The following is a 13210-nucleotide window of genomic DNA, read 5'->3' as shown; positions in this document are numbered from 1 at the left end:
TTTCCAACTCTTGGAGGTTTAAGGTTAGATTGTGTATCTGAGATCTTTCTTCCTTCTTTAGGAAGGCCTGGATTGCTATGTACTTTCCTTTCTTATTGACTTTTTCTTGTGTCCCAGAGGTTTGGGGTTGTTATGTTATCATTTTAATTGACTTTCATGTACTTTTTAATTTACTCTTTAACTTCTTGGCTAGCCCATTCATTCTTTAGTAGGGTGTTCTTTAGTCTCCAAGTATTTGTTACCTCTCCAAATTTTTTCTTGTGATTGATTTAGAGTTCATAACGTTGTGGTCTGAAAATATGCATGGTATGATCTCAATCTTTTTGTACTTGCTGAGGGCGGATTTGTGTCCCAGTATATGGTCTATTCTGGAGAACGTTCCATGTGCACTGGAGAAGAATATATATTCTGCTGCTTTAGGATGAAATGTTCTGAATATATCTGTTAAGTCCATTTGGTCCAGTGTGCCATTCAAACCCATTGTTTCCTTGTTGATTTTTTGATTAGATGATCTTTCCATTGCTGTAGGTGGGGTGATGAAGTCCCCTACTATTATGGTATTATTATCAATGAGTTTCTTTATGTTTGTTATTAGTTATTATGTTATTAATTTGTTTTTATGTTTTATTTGTTAATGATTTGTTATTATGTTATTAATTGATTTATATATTTGGGCATTATCACAATTTGGCACATAAATGTTTACAACTTTTTAATGTTTTATTTGTTAATTTGTTATTATGTTATTAATTGATTTATATATTTGGGCATTTCCATATTTGGCACATAAATGTTTACAATTTTTAGGTCTTCTTGGTGGATAAATCCCTTAATTATGATATAATGCCCTTCTTCCTCATGATATAGTCTTTATTTTATTTTATTTTATTTTATTTTATTTATTTTTTAAAATATAAAATTTATTGTCAAATTGGTTTCCATACAACACCCAGTGATCATCCCAAAAGGTGCCCTCCTCAATACTTATCACCCACCCTCCCCTCCCTCTCACCCCCATCAACCCTCAGTTTGTTCTCAGTTTTAAAGAGTCTCTTATGCTTTGGCTCCCTCCCTCTCTAACCTCTTTTTATGTTTTTCTTCCCCTCCCCCATGGCCTTCTTTTAAGTTTCTCAGGATCCACATAAGAGTGAAAACATATGGTATCTTTCTCTGTATGACTTATTTCACTTAGCATAACACTCTCCAGTTCCATCCACGTTGCTACAAAAGGCCATATTTCATTCTTTCTCATTGCCATGTAGTATTCCATTGTGTATATAAACCACAATTTCTGTATCCATTCATCAGTTGATGGACATTTAGGCGCTTTCCATAATTTGGCTATTGTTGAAAGTGCTGCTATAAACATTGGGGTACAATTGCCCCTGTCCCTCAGCACTCCTGTATCCCTTGGATAAATTCCTAGCAGTGATATTGCTGGATCATAGGGTAGATCTATTTTTAAATTTTTGAGGAACCTCCACACTGTTTTCCAGAGTGTCTGTGCCAGTTGGCATTCCCACCAACAGTGCAAGAGGGTTCCCGTTTCTCCATATCCTCTCCACCATCTATAGTCTCCTGATTTGTTCATTTTAGCCACTCTGGCCAGTGTGAGATGGTACCTGAGTGTGGTTTTGATTTGTATTTTCCTGATGAGGAGTGACGTTGAACATCTTTTCATGTGCCTATTGACCATCTGGATGTCTTCTTTAGAGAAGTGTCTATTCATGTTTTCTGCCCATTTCTTCACTGGATTATTTGTTTTTCGGGTGTGCAGTTTGGTGAGCTCTTTATAGATTTTGGATACTAGCCCTTTGTCCGATATGTCATTTGCAAATATCTTTTCCCATTCCGTTGGTTGCCTTTAGTTTTGTTGATGGTTTCCTTTGCAGTGCAGAAACTTTTTATCATCATGAGGTCCCAATAGTTCATTTTTGTTTTTAATTCCCTTGCCTTTGGAGATGTGTCAAGTAAGAAATTGTTGAGGCTGAGGTCAGAGAGGTTTTTTTCCTGCTTTCTCCTCTAGGGTTTTGATGGTTTCCTGTCTCACATTCAGGTCCTTCATCCATTTTGAGTTTGTTTTTGTGAACGTGTAAGAAAATGGTCTAGTTTCATCCTTCTGCATGCTGCTGTCCAGTTCTTCCAGCACCATTTGTTAAAGAGACTGTCTTTTTTCCATTGGATATTCTTTCCTGCTTTGTCATAGATTAGTTGGCCATACTTTTGTGGGTCTAGTTCTGGGGTTTCTATTCTATTCCATTGGTCTATGTGTCTGTTTTTGTGCCAATACCATGCTATCTTGATGATTACAGCTTTGTAGTAGAGGCTAGAGTCTGGGATTGTGATGCCTCCTGCTTTGGTCTTATTCAAAATTACTTTGGCCAATCGGGGTCTTTTGTGGTTCCATACAAATTTTAGGATTGCTTGTTCTAGCTTCAAGAAGAATGCTGGTGCAATTTTGATTGGGATTGCATTGAATGTGTAGATAGCTTTGGAGTATTGACATTTTGACAACATTTATTCTTCCAGTCCATGAGCATGGTTTGTTTTTCCATTTCTTTATATCTTCTCTAATTTCCTTCATAAGCTTTCTATAATTTTCAGCATACAGATCTTTTACATTTTTGTAAATTAGGTTTATTCCTAGGTATTTTATGCTTCTTGGTGCATTTGTGAATGGGATCAGTTTCTTTATTTGTCTTTCTGTTGCTTCATTATTAGTGTATAAGAATACAACTGAGTTCTGTACATTGATTTTGTATCCTGAGACTTTGCTGAATTCACGTATTAGTTCTAGTAGGCTTTTGGTGGAGTCTATCGGATTTTCATGTAAAATATTATGTCATCTGCAAAAAGTGAAAGCTTGACTTCATCTTTGCCAATTTTGATGCTTTTCATTTCCTTTTGTTGTCTGATTGCTGATGATAGAACTTCCAACACTATGTTAAACAACAGCGCTGAGAGTGGACATCCCTGTTGTGTTCTTGATATCAGGGAGAAAGCTCTCAGTTTTTCCCCATTGAGGATGATATTAACTGTGGGCTTTTCATAAATGGCTTTTATGATATTGAAGTATATTCCTTCTCTCCCGACTTTCTCGACTTTTTCTTTTTTATTAAGAAAGGATGCTGAATTTTGTCAAATGCTTTTTCTGCATCGATTGAAAGGATCATATGGTTTTTATCTTTTCTTTTATTAATGTGATGTATCACATTGATTGATTTGTGAATGTTGAACCAGGCCTGCAGCCCAGGAATGAATCCCACTTGATCATGGTGTATAATTCTTTTTATATGCTGTTGATTTCGATTTGCTAGTATCTTGCTGAGAATTTTTACATCCATATTCATCAGGGATATTGGCCTGTAGTTCTCTTTTTTTACTGGGTCTCTGTCTGGTTGCAGAATAAAAGTAATGCTAACTTCATAGAAGGGATCTGGAAGTTTTTCTTCCATTTCTATTTTTTCAAACAGCTTGAGAAGGATAGGTATTATCTCTGCTTTAAATGTCTTGTAGAATTCCCCTGGGAAGCCATCTGGTCATGGACTCTTATTTGTTGGGAGATTTTTGATGACTGATTCAATTTCTTCGCTGGTTATGGGTCTGTTCAAGTTTTTTATTTCTTCCTGTTTTAGTTTTGGAAGTTTGTGGGTGCTGATGAATTTGTCCATTTCTTCCAGGTTGTCCAGATTGTTGGCATATAATTTTTCATAGTATTCCCTGATAATTGCTTGTATTTCTGAGGGATTGGTTGTAATAATTCCATTTTCATTCATGATTTTATCTATTTTTGTCCTTTCCCTTTTCTTTCTGAGAAGCCTGGCAAAGGGTTAATCAATTTTGTTTATTTTTTTTAATTTTTTTAACGTTTATTTATTTATTTTTTTTAATCTTTTTTTTTTCAACGTTTTTTATTTATTTTTGGGACAGAGAGAGACAGAGCATGAACGGGGGAGGGGCAGAGAGAGAGGGAGACGCAGAATCGGAAACAGGCTCCAGGCTGCGAGCCATCAGCCCAGACAGAGCCTGACGCGGGGCTCGAACTCACGGACCGCGAGATCGTGACCTGGCTGAAGTCGGACGCTTAACCGACTGCGCCACCCAGGCGCCCCTAACGTTTATTTATTTTTGAGACAGAGAGAGACAGAGCATGAACGGGGGAGGGTCAGAGAGAGAGAGACACAGAATCTGAAACAGGTTCCAGGCTCTGAGCTGTCAGCACAGAGCCTGATGTGGGGCTCAAACTCACAGACTGCGAGATCATGACCTGAGCCGAAGTCGGACGCTTAACCGACCGAGCCACCCAGGCGCCCCAATTTTGTTTATTTTTTCAAAAACCAACTCTTGGTTTCATTGATCTGGTCTACAGTTTTTTTTTTTTTTTTTTTTTTTTTTTTTTAGATTCTATATTGTTTATTTCTGCTCTGCTCTTTATTATTTCTCTTCTTCTGCTGGGTTTGGGGTGTCTTTGATGTTTTGCTTCTAGTTCCTTTAGGTGTGCTATTAGATTTTGTATTTGGGATTTTTCTTGTTTCTTGAGATAGGCCTGGATTGCAATGTATTTTCCTCTCAGGACCACCTTTGCTGCATCCCAAAGCGTTTGGATTGTTATATTTTCATTTTCATTTGTTTCCATGTATTTTTAAATTCTTCTCTAATTGCCTGGTTGACCCATTCATTCTTTAGTAGGGTGTTCTTTAACCTCTATACTTTTGGAGGTTTTCCAGACTTTTTCCTGTGGTTGATTTCAAGCTTCATGGCATTGTGATCTGAAAGTATGCATGGTATGATCTCAATTCTTGTATACTTATGAAGGGCTGTTTAGTGACACAGTATGTGATCCATCTTGGAGAATGTCCCATGTGCCCTCGAGAAGAAAGTATATTCTGTTGCTTTCAAATGCAGAGTTGTAAATATATCTGTCAAGTCCATCTGATCCAATGTATCATTCAAGGCCCTTGTTTCTTTATTGATCCTGTGTCTACATGATCTCTCAATTGGTGTAAGTGGAGTATTAAAATCCCCTGCAATTACCACATTCTTATCAATAAGGTTGCTTATGTTTGTGAGTAATTGTTTTATATATTTGGGGGCTCCTGTATTTGGCGCATAGACATTTATAATGTTTAGCTCTTCCTGATGGATAGACCCTGTAATTATTATATAATGCCCTTCTTCATCTCTTGTTACAGCCTTTAATTTAAAGTCTAGTTTGTCTGATATAAGTATGGCTACTCCAGCTTTCTTTTGAGTTCCAGTAGCATGATAGATAGTTCTCCATCCCCTCACTTTCAATCTGAAGGTCTAAAATTAGTCTTTTGTAGACAGCAAATAGTTGGGTCTTGTTTTGTTTTTTTTTTTGTCTCCATTCTGATACCCTATGTCTTTTGGTTGGAGCATTTAGTCCATTTACATTCAGTGTTATTATAGAAAGGTATGGAATTAGAGTTATTGTGATGTCTGTAGGTTTCATGCTTGTAGTGATGTCTCTGGTACTTTGTGGTCCTTGCAACATTTCACTCACAGAATCCCCTTTAGGATCTCTTGTAGAGCTGTTTTAGTGGTGATGAATTCCTTCAGTTTTTGTTTGTTTGGGAAGACCTTTATCTCTCCTTCTATTCTAAATGACAGACTTGCTGGATAAAGGATTCTCGGCTGCATATTTTTTCTGTTCATCACATTAAAGATTTCCTGCCATTCCTTTCCAGCCTGCCAAGTTTCAGTAGATAGATCTGTCACTAGTCTTATCAGTCTCCTTTTTTTTTTTAATTTTCTTAACGTTTGTTTATTTTTGAGACAGAGAGAGACAGAGCATGAACGGGGAGGGTCAGAGAGAGGGAGACACAGAATCTGAAACAGGCTCCATGCTCTGAGCTGTCAGCACAGAGCCCGACGCAGGGCTCGAACTCACGGACCGTGAGATCATGACCTGAGCTGAAGTTGGCTGCTCAACGACTGAGCCACCCAGGCGCCCCAAGTCTCCCTTTATATGTTAGAGCCTGTTTATCCTAGGCTGCTTTCAGAATTTTCTCTTTATCCTTGTATTTTGTCAGTTTCAGTATGATATGTTGTGCAGAAGATCGATTCAAGTTACGTCTGATGGGAGGTCTCTGTGCCTCTTGGATTTCAGTGCTTTTTTCCTTCCTCAGATCAGGGAAGTTCTCACCTATGATTTGTTCAAGTACACCTTCAGCCCCTTTCTCTCTCTCTTCCTCCTCTGAAATCCCTATTATACAGATATTATTGTGTTTCATTGCATCACCTAGTACTCTAATTCTCTCCTTATACTCCTGGATTTTTTTATCTCTCTTTTTCTCAGATTCCTCTTTTTCCATTATTTTATCTTCTAATTCACTCCTCTGTCTCTTCAATCCGAGCTGTGGTCACCTCTATTTTATTTTGCACCTCATTTATAGCAGTTTTTAACTCCTCCTGTTTCTTAGACCCTTGATCTCTGTAGCAATAGATTCTCTGCTGTCCTCTATACTTTTTTCAAGCCCAGCGATTAATTTTATAACTATTGTTTTAAGTTCATGTTCAGTTATATTGCTTAAATTGTTTTTGATTAGTTCGCTAGCTGTCGCTACTTCCTGGAGTTTCTTTTGAGGAGAATTCTTCCGTTTCATCATTTTGGATAGTCTCTGGAGTGGTGTGGAACTGCAGAGCTCTTTCCCTGTGCTGTCTGGAGTAACTTGTGTGGTGGGTGGGGCCACAGTCAGATCTGATATCTGCCCCCCAGCCCACCACTCGGGCCTCAGTTAGACTGGTTTGTACATTATCTTCCCCTCTCCCAGAGGCAGTACTCACTGTGGAGTGGTGTGGCCTCATCTGGGTTACTTGCACACTGCCAGGCTTACGGTGCTGCTTCTGTGGGATCAGGCATATTAGCCGGGGTGGATCCACAAGGTGCACAGGGATGGGAGGGGTAGGCTCAGCTTGCTTTACCTTTGGTGCTCCCCTGCGGTAGGGGTGCTGTGGCACTGGGAGGGAGGCTGACCCATCGGAGGGATAGATCCACAGAAGCACAGTGTTGGGTGTTTGGGTGGTGCAAGCAAGTTCTGTGATGGGAACTGGTTCCCTTTGGGATTTTGGCTGGGGGATGGGTGAGGGAGATGGTGCTGGCCAGTGCCTTGTTCCCTGCTGAGCTGAGCTCTGTCTTCTGGGGCTCAACTCTCCTTCCCTTTGTCCTCTAGCTCTTCCCACTCTCCAAGCAGAGCTGTTGACTTATAACTTTCCAGATATTAAGTCCCACTGGCTGTCAGAACTCACTCCATCCGGCCCCTCTGCTTTTGCAAGTCAGACTTTGGGGGCTCTGCCTTGCTGGGTGGGCTGCCCCTCCATTGCCCCAGCTCCCTCCCACCAGTCCGTGTAGCATGCACTGCCTCTCTGCCCTTCTTACCCTCTTATGTGGGTCTCTTGTCTACCCTTGGCTCTGGAGAGTCCATTCTGCTATTCTTCTGGCGGTTTTCTGGGTTATTTAGGCAGATGTGGGTGGAATCTAAGTGGTTAGCAAGAGCGGTGAGATCAGCGTCCTCCTCCACCCTCCCATCTTCCGATCCTAAGTCCAGTCTTTATTTTAAAGTCTAGATTGTCTGATATATAAGTATGGTTATTCTGGCTTCATTTCGTTGACCATAAGCAAGGCAGATGATTTTCCATTCCCTTACTTTCAACATGAAGGTGTCTTTAGGTCTAAAGTGGGTCTCTTGTAAACAGCATATAGATGGTCTTGTTTTCTTATCCATTCTGTTACCCTGTATCTTTTGATTGGAGCATTTAGTCCACTAACGTTTAGAGTGAGTACTGAAAAAAGTGAATTTATTGCCCTTATGTTGCTTGTAAAGTTGGAGTTTCTGGTAGTGTTCTCTGGCCCTTTCTAGTCTTTGTTGCTTTTGGTCTTCATTTATTTGTTTTTTTCATCTTTTCTCCCCTCAGAGAGTCCCCCTTAAGATTTCTTTCAGGGCTGCTTTAGTGGTCACAAACTCCTTTAATTTTTCTTTCTCTGGGAAACTTTTAATTTCTCTTTCTATTTTGAATGACAGCCTTGCTGAAGAATTCTTGGCTGCATATTTTTCTGATTGAACACACTGAATATATCCTGCCACTCCTTCTGGCCTGCCAAGTTTCTGTGAATAGATCTGCTGTAAACCTGATCTATCTTCCCTTGTAGGTTAAGGACTTTTTCCCCTTGTTGCTTTCATGATTCTTTCCTTGCCTGAATCACTTGTGAATTTGACTATGATATGTCTTGTTGATGGTCAGTTTTTGTTGAATCTAGTGGGAGTCATCTGTGCTTTCTGGATTTTGATGTTTGTGTCTTTCCCCAGGTTAGAAAAGTTTTCTGCTATGATTTGCTCACATAACCCTTCTATCCCTATTTCTCTCCCTTCCTCTTCTGGAACCCCTATAATTCCGATGTTGTTCGTTTTTAATGAGTCACGTGATTTCTCTAATTCTTAAATAGTTCTCTTTTAAGAATTTTGCCTTAGTCTCCCTCTTTTTTTCTGCTTTATTATTCTCCAGAAGTTTGTCCTGTATATCGCTGATTCTCTGCTCTGCCTCATCCTTCCTTGCCACCATGGCATATGTTCAAGATTCCAGCTCAGTTATAGCATTTTTTAAATTTCATCCTGACTAGCTTTTACTTCTTTTATCTCTGCAGAAAAGGATTCTAATCTGTTTTGACTCCAGCTAGTATTCTTATTATCATGCTTCTAAATTCTGATTCAGATTTCTTGCTTGCATCTGTGTTAAGTCCTGGTTGTCATTTCTTCCTGTTCTTTCTTTTGGGGTGAATTCCTTTGTTTCATCATTTTGAAGGGAGAAAAGGAATTAATGGGGTAAAAAAATAATTAAAATTTAAAAAGTTAAAAAACATATATTAAAATTAAAAATTAAACACGCACACACATATCACCTAAATTAGATCCTAGATGTGTTTTGGTCTGGGTGTTGAAATGGGCTTGATATATTAGAGAAAAAAGGGAAAAGAAAAAACAAAATAAAATCATTTGAAAATTTGAAAAAATGAATACACTGAAGTAAAATAAAATAAATGATGGAAGTAAAATAGAATTTGAAAAAAATACGCAAAAGTAAAAAATATACTAGAAAAAAATAAGGAAAATATTTTTAATAAAAACTGAAAATAAATTTTTTTTCTCTTTCTGTATTCAAGAAGAAAAGAAACAAAAAAGAGAAAAAGGAAAAAAAAAAGAAAATTGAATAGATGGACCGGCAAACAGACCGAAATTGACTCAAATTACTTCGTTTTCCCCTAGAAGTCAAACTATGAGGCAATTTTTTTTTTAATTATTTATGTTTATTTTTGAGACAGAGAGAGACAGAGCATGAACGGGGGAGGGGCAGAGACAGGGAGACTCAGAATCTGAAACAGGCTCCATGCTCTGAGCTGTCAGCACAGAGCCCGACGCAGGGCTTGAACTCACGGACCGCGAGATCATGACCTGAGCCAAAGTCGGCCGCTTAACCGACTGAGCCACCCAGGTGCCCCCCCCCTTTTTTTTATGAAGCACTTTATAGTCCATAAACTAAGCAGGCGGAGAGGAGAGATTTGTGTGGCCCATTGGGCGGGGTTTAGTGTAACGGCTCCATTCTCCACTAGATGGTACTGCTTAGTTTACTGGAGTGGATTGTTGTGGCGCTTGTAGGTGTGTATGCTTATGCACAGGAGTGGTGAAAATTGCACCACCCAGCTACTGAATGTCTAGTATTGGAACTCGGTTCTCCCCAATCAGCAATCGGGCACCTGTCCTTTGTCTTTGGCTTCCATGTACTCCCTGCTTTTACACTGTCTCTGACCAGGCCCCAGGCAGAATCTCCTGCCTGAGTTTTATCTCAGATGTGACTGTTTTTCCTGACACCTTATTTCTGAGGGACTGTGGCTTTGACCAGTTCTGCCTCTCTGTGGGAGAGTCTTACCAAGCAACAGCCGGGTGCTGGCTGCATCCAGGAACATTCACGGTACTATGCTGCTGCTGATGCTCAGATACTGCGGCTGGGTGCCAGCCCACCTGAAAAAGTTCATGTGATTGTGTAGCAGCAGCGTGTCATGGATTATGACAAATCACAACTTGCATCTGGCACCATGTTTCACCCCCAGTGACCTTGTTCCAGCACCAGTGAATGTGTTTTTTCTCCCAAGTCCACTGGGGCCTTTGCCTTTGGGGGAGACACACAGCCTCTGCTAGGTGTCCTCCCATCAGGGGAGCTGTCTCTCCCTGTGACTTCACTCTGCTTCTGTGGATTCACTCTTCTTACCAGAGCACTGCCAGGTATTGAGCTGTGGAGTTTCAGCCTCTGTTTTCCCCTTTTATAGAGTCTTAAAGGGATTTAAAGCATCTCCTTTCTCCTTTCTCCCTTTTTAGTTCAGTCCCTGTGGTTGTTTTCACTTACCACTTTCTTTCCAGATGCTTTTGGGGGATTTGCTTTTCCCATATTCTTACCCACCCCTGTCTCCATCCTCTCTCCATATGCAAAAACCACTCCCTGCCCTCCACAGCTCCTCTCTCCCCCAGTTCATCTCTCTGCACCATGTACCTGCTGAATTCTGTGGTTCAGGTTGTGCAGATTGTTGTGTTAATCCTCAGATCAGTTTTCTAAGTATGCAGGATTGTTTAATATTGATCTGGTTGTATTTCATGGATGCAAGACACACACACACAAAAACTTTCATGCTGTTCTGCCATCTTGGCTCCTCCCCTCTCATAACATGTGACTTTAAAAACCAGAGGGGCTTATTATGTGACTTTGTACAACTAGTGGGTCTTGGAAACTGTAGCTTTAAAAGACAGCTGACTAGACACTTGATGAGCATGAGGGTAAGTGATATCTGGGTTTTTGCCCTTAAAGAGAAAACAGCCTGCCTGTAGAGGCAACATAATAATGACAATCTATACAATGCCTGGGCAAACAGGAGATAGATCTGTTCATAAACATTTTGGAGCAATTTGGAGAACTTCTATGAAAACAAGGGAGCAGGCAACAACTGGTTTCCTCCCCTGCCCCCCCGAATAAGCACCGAGACAGGGTTACACAGACACTTGCTACCTAACCCAGTAACAGTACACTATGCCCACAAGTTACCTTCAAAAGTTGCCAACTCCAAGTCTGTTTACCTTAGCCTTGGGTTATGGGAAATAAGTTTAAGAATTCTGTACACTTGCACCAATAGGTTAACAAGGCTTAGAGTGGAAAGCTGCCACAGGGTAAACATGCCCAAGGCCAGTTATTAAGTACAACAAGGCTTAGGGTGGAAAGCCGCCTCCACAGGATGAAAACATCCAAGAAAAGTTAGAAGTGGAAAGCCATTATAGGACAAAGATGCCCAAGTTTAGCAGTGAAAAGGGAAGATGCTCCAAGGACAAAAGGCCCTGCAGGCGCCCACCAGCAAGAGGTCCCTTGTCAGCTGGCTGGGTGGAGTGGCTGTACCATGGAACCAGGGTGTGTGGAACAGGATCCTTTAAGACACCATGGTTTGAATCTGAGCTGAGCACCTGGGAGGCATAGGAGACTGTAGAGAAGAAGAAACTGGCACACTTGCACCCACGTGGCACTTGTGAGGACAGGCTTAACAGAGTGGTTTAGGACACCCAGTCTGGAGGAGGGGGTAGAGACTGGGGTAATGATCTCCCCATAATCAACAAGGTGGGGCTTCAAGGAATGGACAGCGGGCCCACAATGGAGGGGGGACTAGCCACATCAAACCATGCCCCTCTGTGCCTGGTAACAGCATATCTACAGGAACGAGACTGACACTGCCCAACCAGAGAGTCCCTCCCCCAGACCAGCATGGCCACCAGTTCCAAGGCACCATCAGATATCTGTCCAGCAGCTTTGCATTTTCTGATGTGATTCTTTGTCGATTCTTATATCTATCTATCTATCTATCTATAGATATATATACAGATATAGATATATATAGATAGATATAGATATCTATAGATATATAAAGATAGATATAGATATCTATAGATAATAGGTACAGATATATATATATATATATATATATAAAGATAGATATAGGTATTATATATATCTATATCTACATCTATATATAAAGATATATATAAAGATATATATATATAAAGATACAAGATATGTATAAATATATAAGATATGTATATATATTTATATATATACAAAGATAGATATAGATGTAATCTCTATCTGTATCTACATCTATATTTATATCTATCTATATATTCCTTTTTCTTCTTCCTTTTCTTCTGCTTTTTCCTTCCCTTCTCAATTCTTGTTATTCTGGTTGGTAGTTTGTTTAAGCAGACATTTTTAATCTATTCTTTTTACACCTCTTCTGTGTCTCCTTCTTTATTTTCCTCTCTCTCTCTTACTGGACTAAGCAAGATAGTTTCTCTGCTTCTCTGCGTGGTCAGTCTTTCTTTTCTTTTCCTTTCTTTTCTTTTCCTTTCCCTTTTCTTTTCTTTTCTTTTCTTTTTTTTCCTTTTCTTTTATTTTTCGGGGGGAAAAAGGGAAATTTTATTGATCTTCTCTTTTAATTAATTAATTAGTTAATTTTAAAACTTACATCCAAGTTAGTTAACATATGGTGCAACAATAATTTCAGGAGGAGATTCTTTAATGTCCCTTACCCATTTAGCCCTTCCCCCCTCCCTCAACCCCTCCAGAAAACCTCTGTTTGTTCTCTATATTTAAGACTCTCTTATGTTTTCTCCCCCTTCTTGTTTGTATATTATTTTTGCTTCCCTTCCATTATATTCAACTGTTTAGTATCTTAAATTTCTCATGAGTGAGTTCATATGATATTTGTCTTTCCATGACTGACTAATTTTTCTTAGCATAATACCCTTTAGTTCTGTCCACATAGTTGCAAATGGCAAGGTTTCATTCTTTTTGATTGCCAAATAATACTCATTGTGTGTGTGTGTGTGTGTGTGTGTGTGTGTATATATATACAACATCTTCTTTATCCATTCATACATTGATGGAAATTTGGGCTGTTTCCATATTTTGGCTATTGTCTATTGCACAGATATAAACATTGGGGTGTGTGTGCCCTTTGAAACAGCACACCTCTGTCCCTTGGATAAATACCTAGCAGTTCAATTTCTGGGTCATAGGGTAGTTCGATTTTTTAGTTTTTGATGAATCTCCATATTGTTTTCCAGAGTGTCTGCCCAGTTTTCATTTCCACTAACACTGCAAAAAA

This window comes from Panthera tigris, chromosome B3 (assembly GCF_018350195.1).
Source record: "Panthera tigris isolate Pti1 chromosome B3, P.tigris_Pti1_mat1.1, whole genome shotgun sequence".
NCBI classification, from domain to species: Eukaryota; Metazoa; Chordata; class Mammalia; order Carnivora; family Felidae; genus Panthera; species Panthera tigris.
This window is presented reverse-complemented; position numbering follows the sequence as displayed.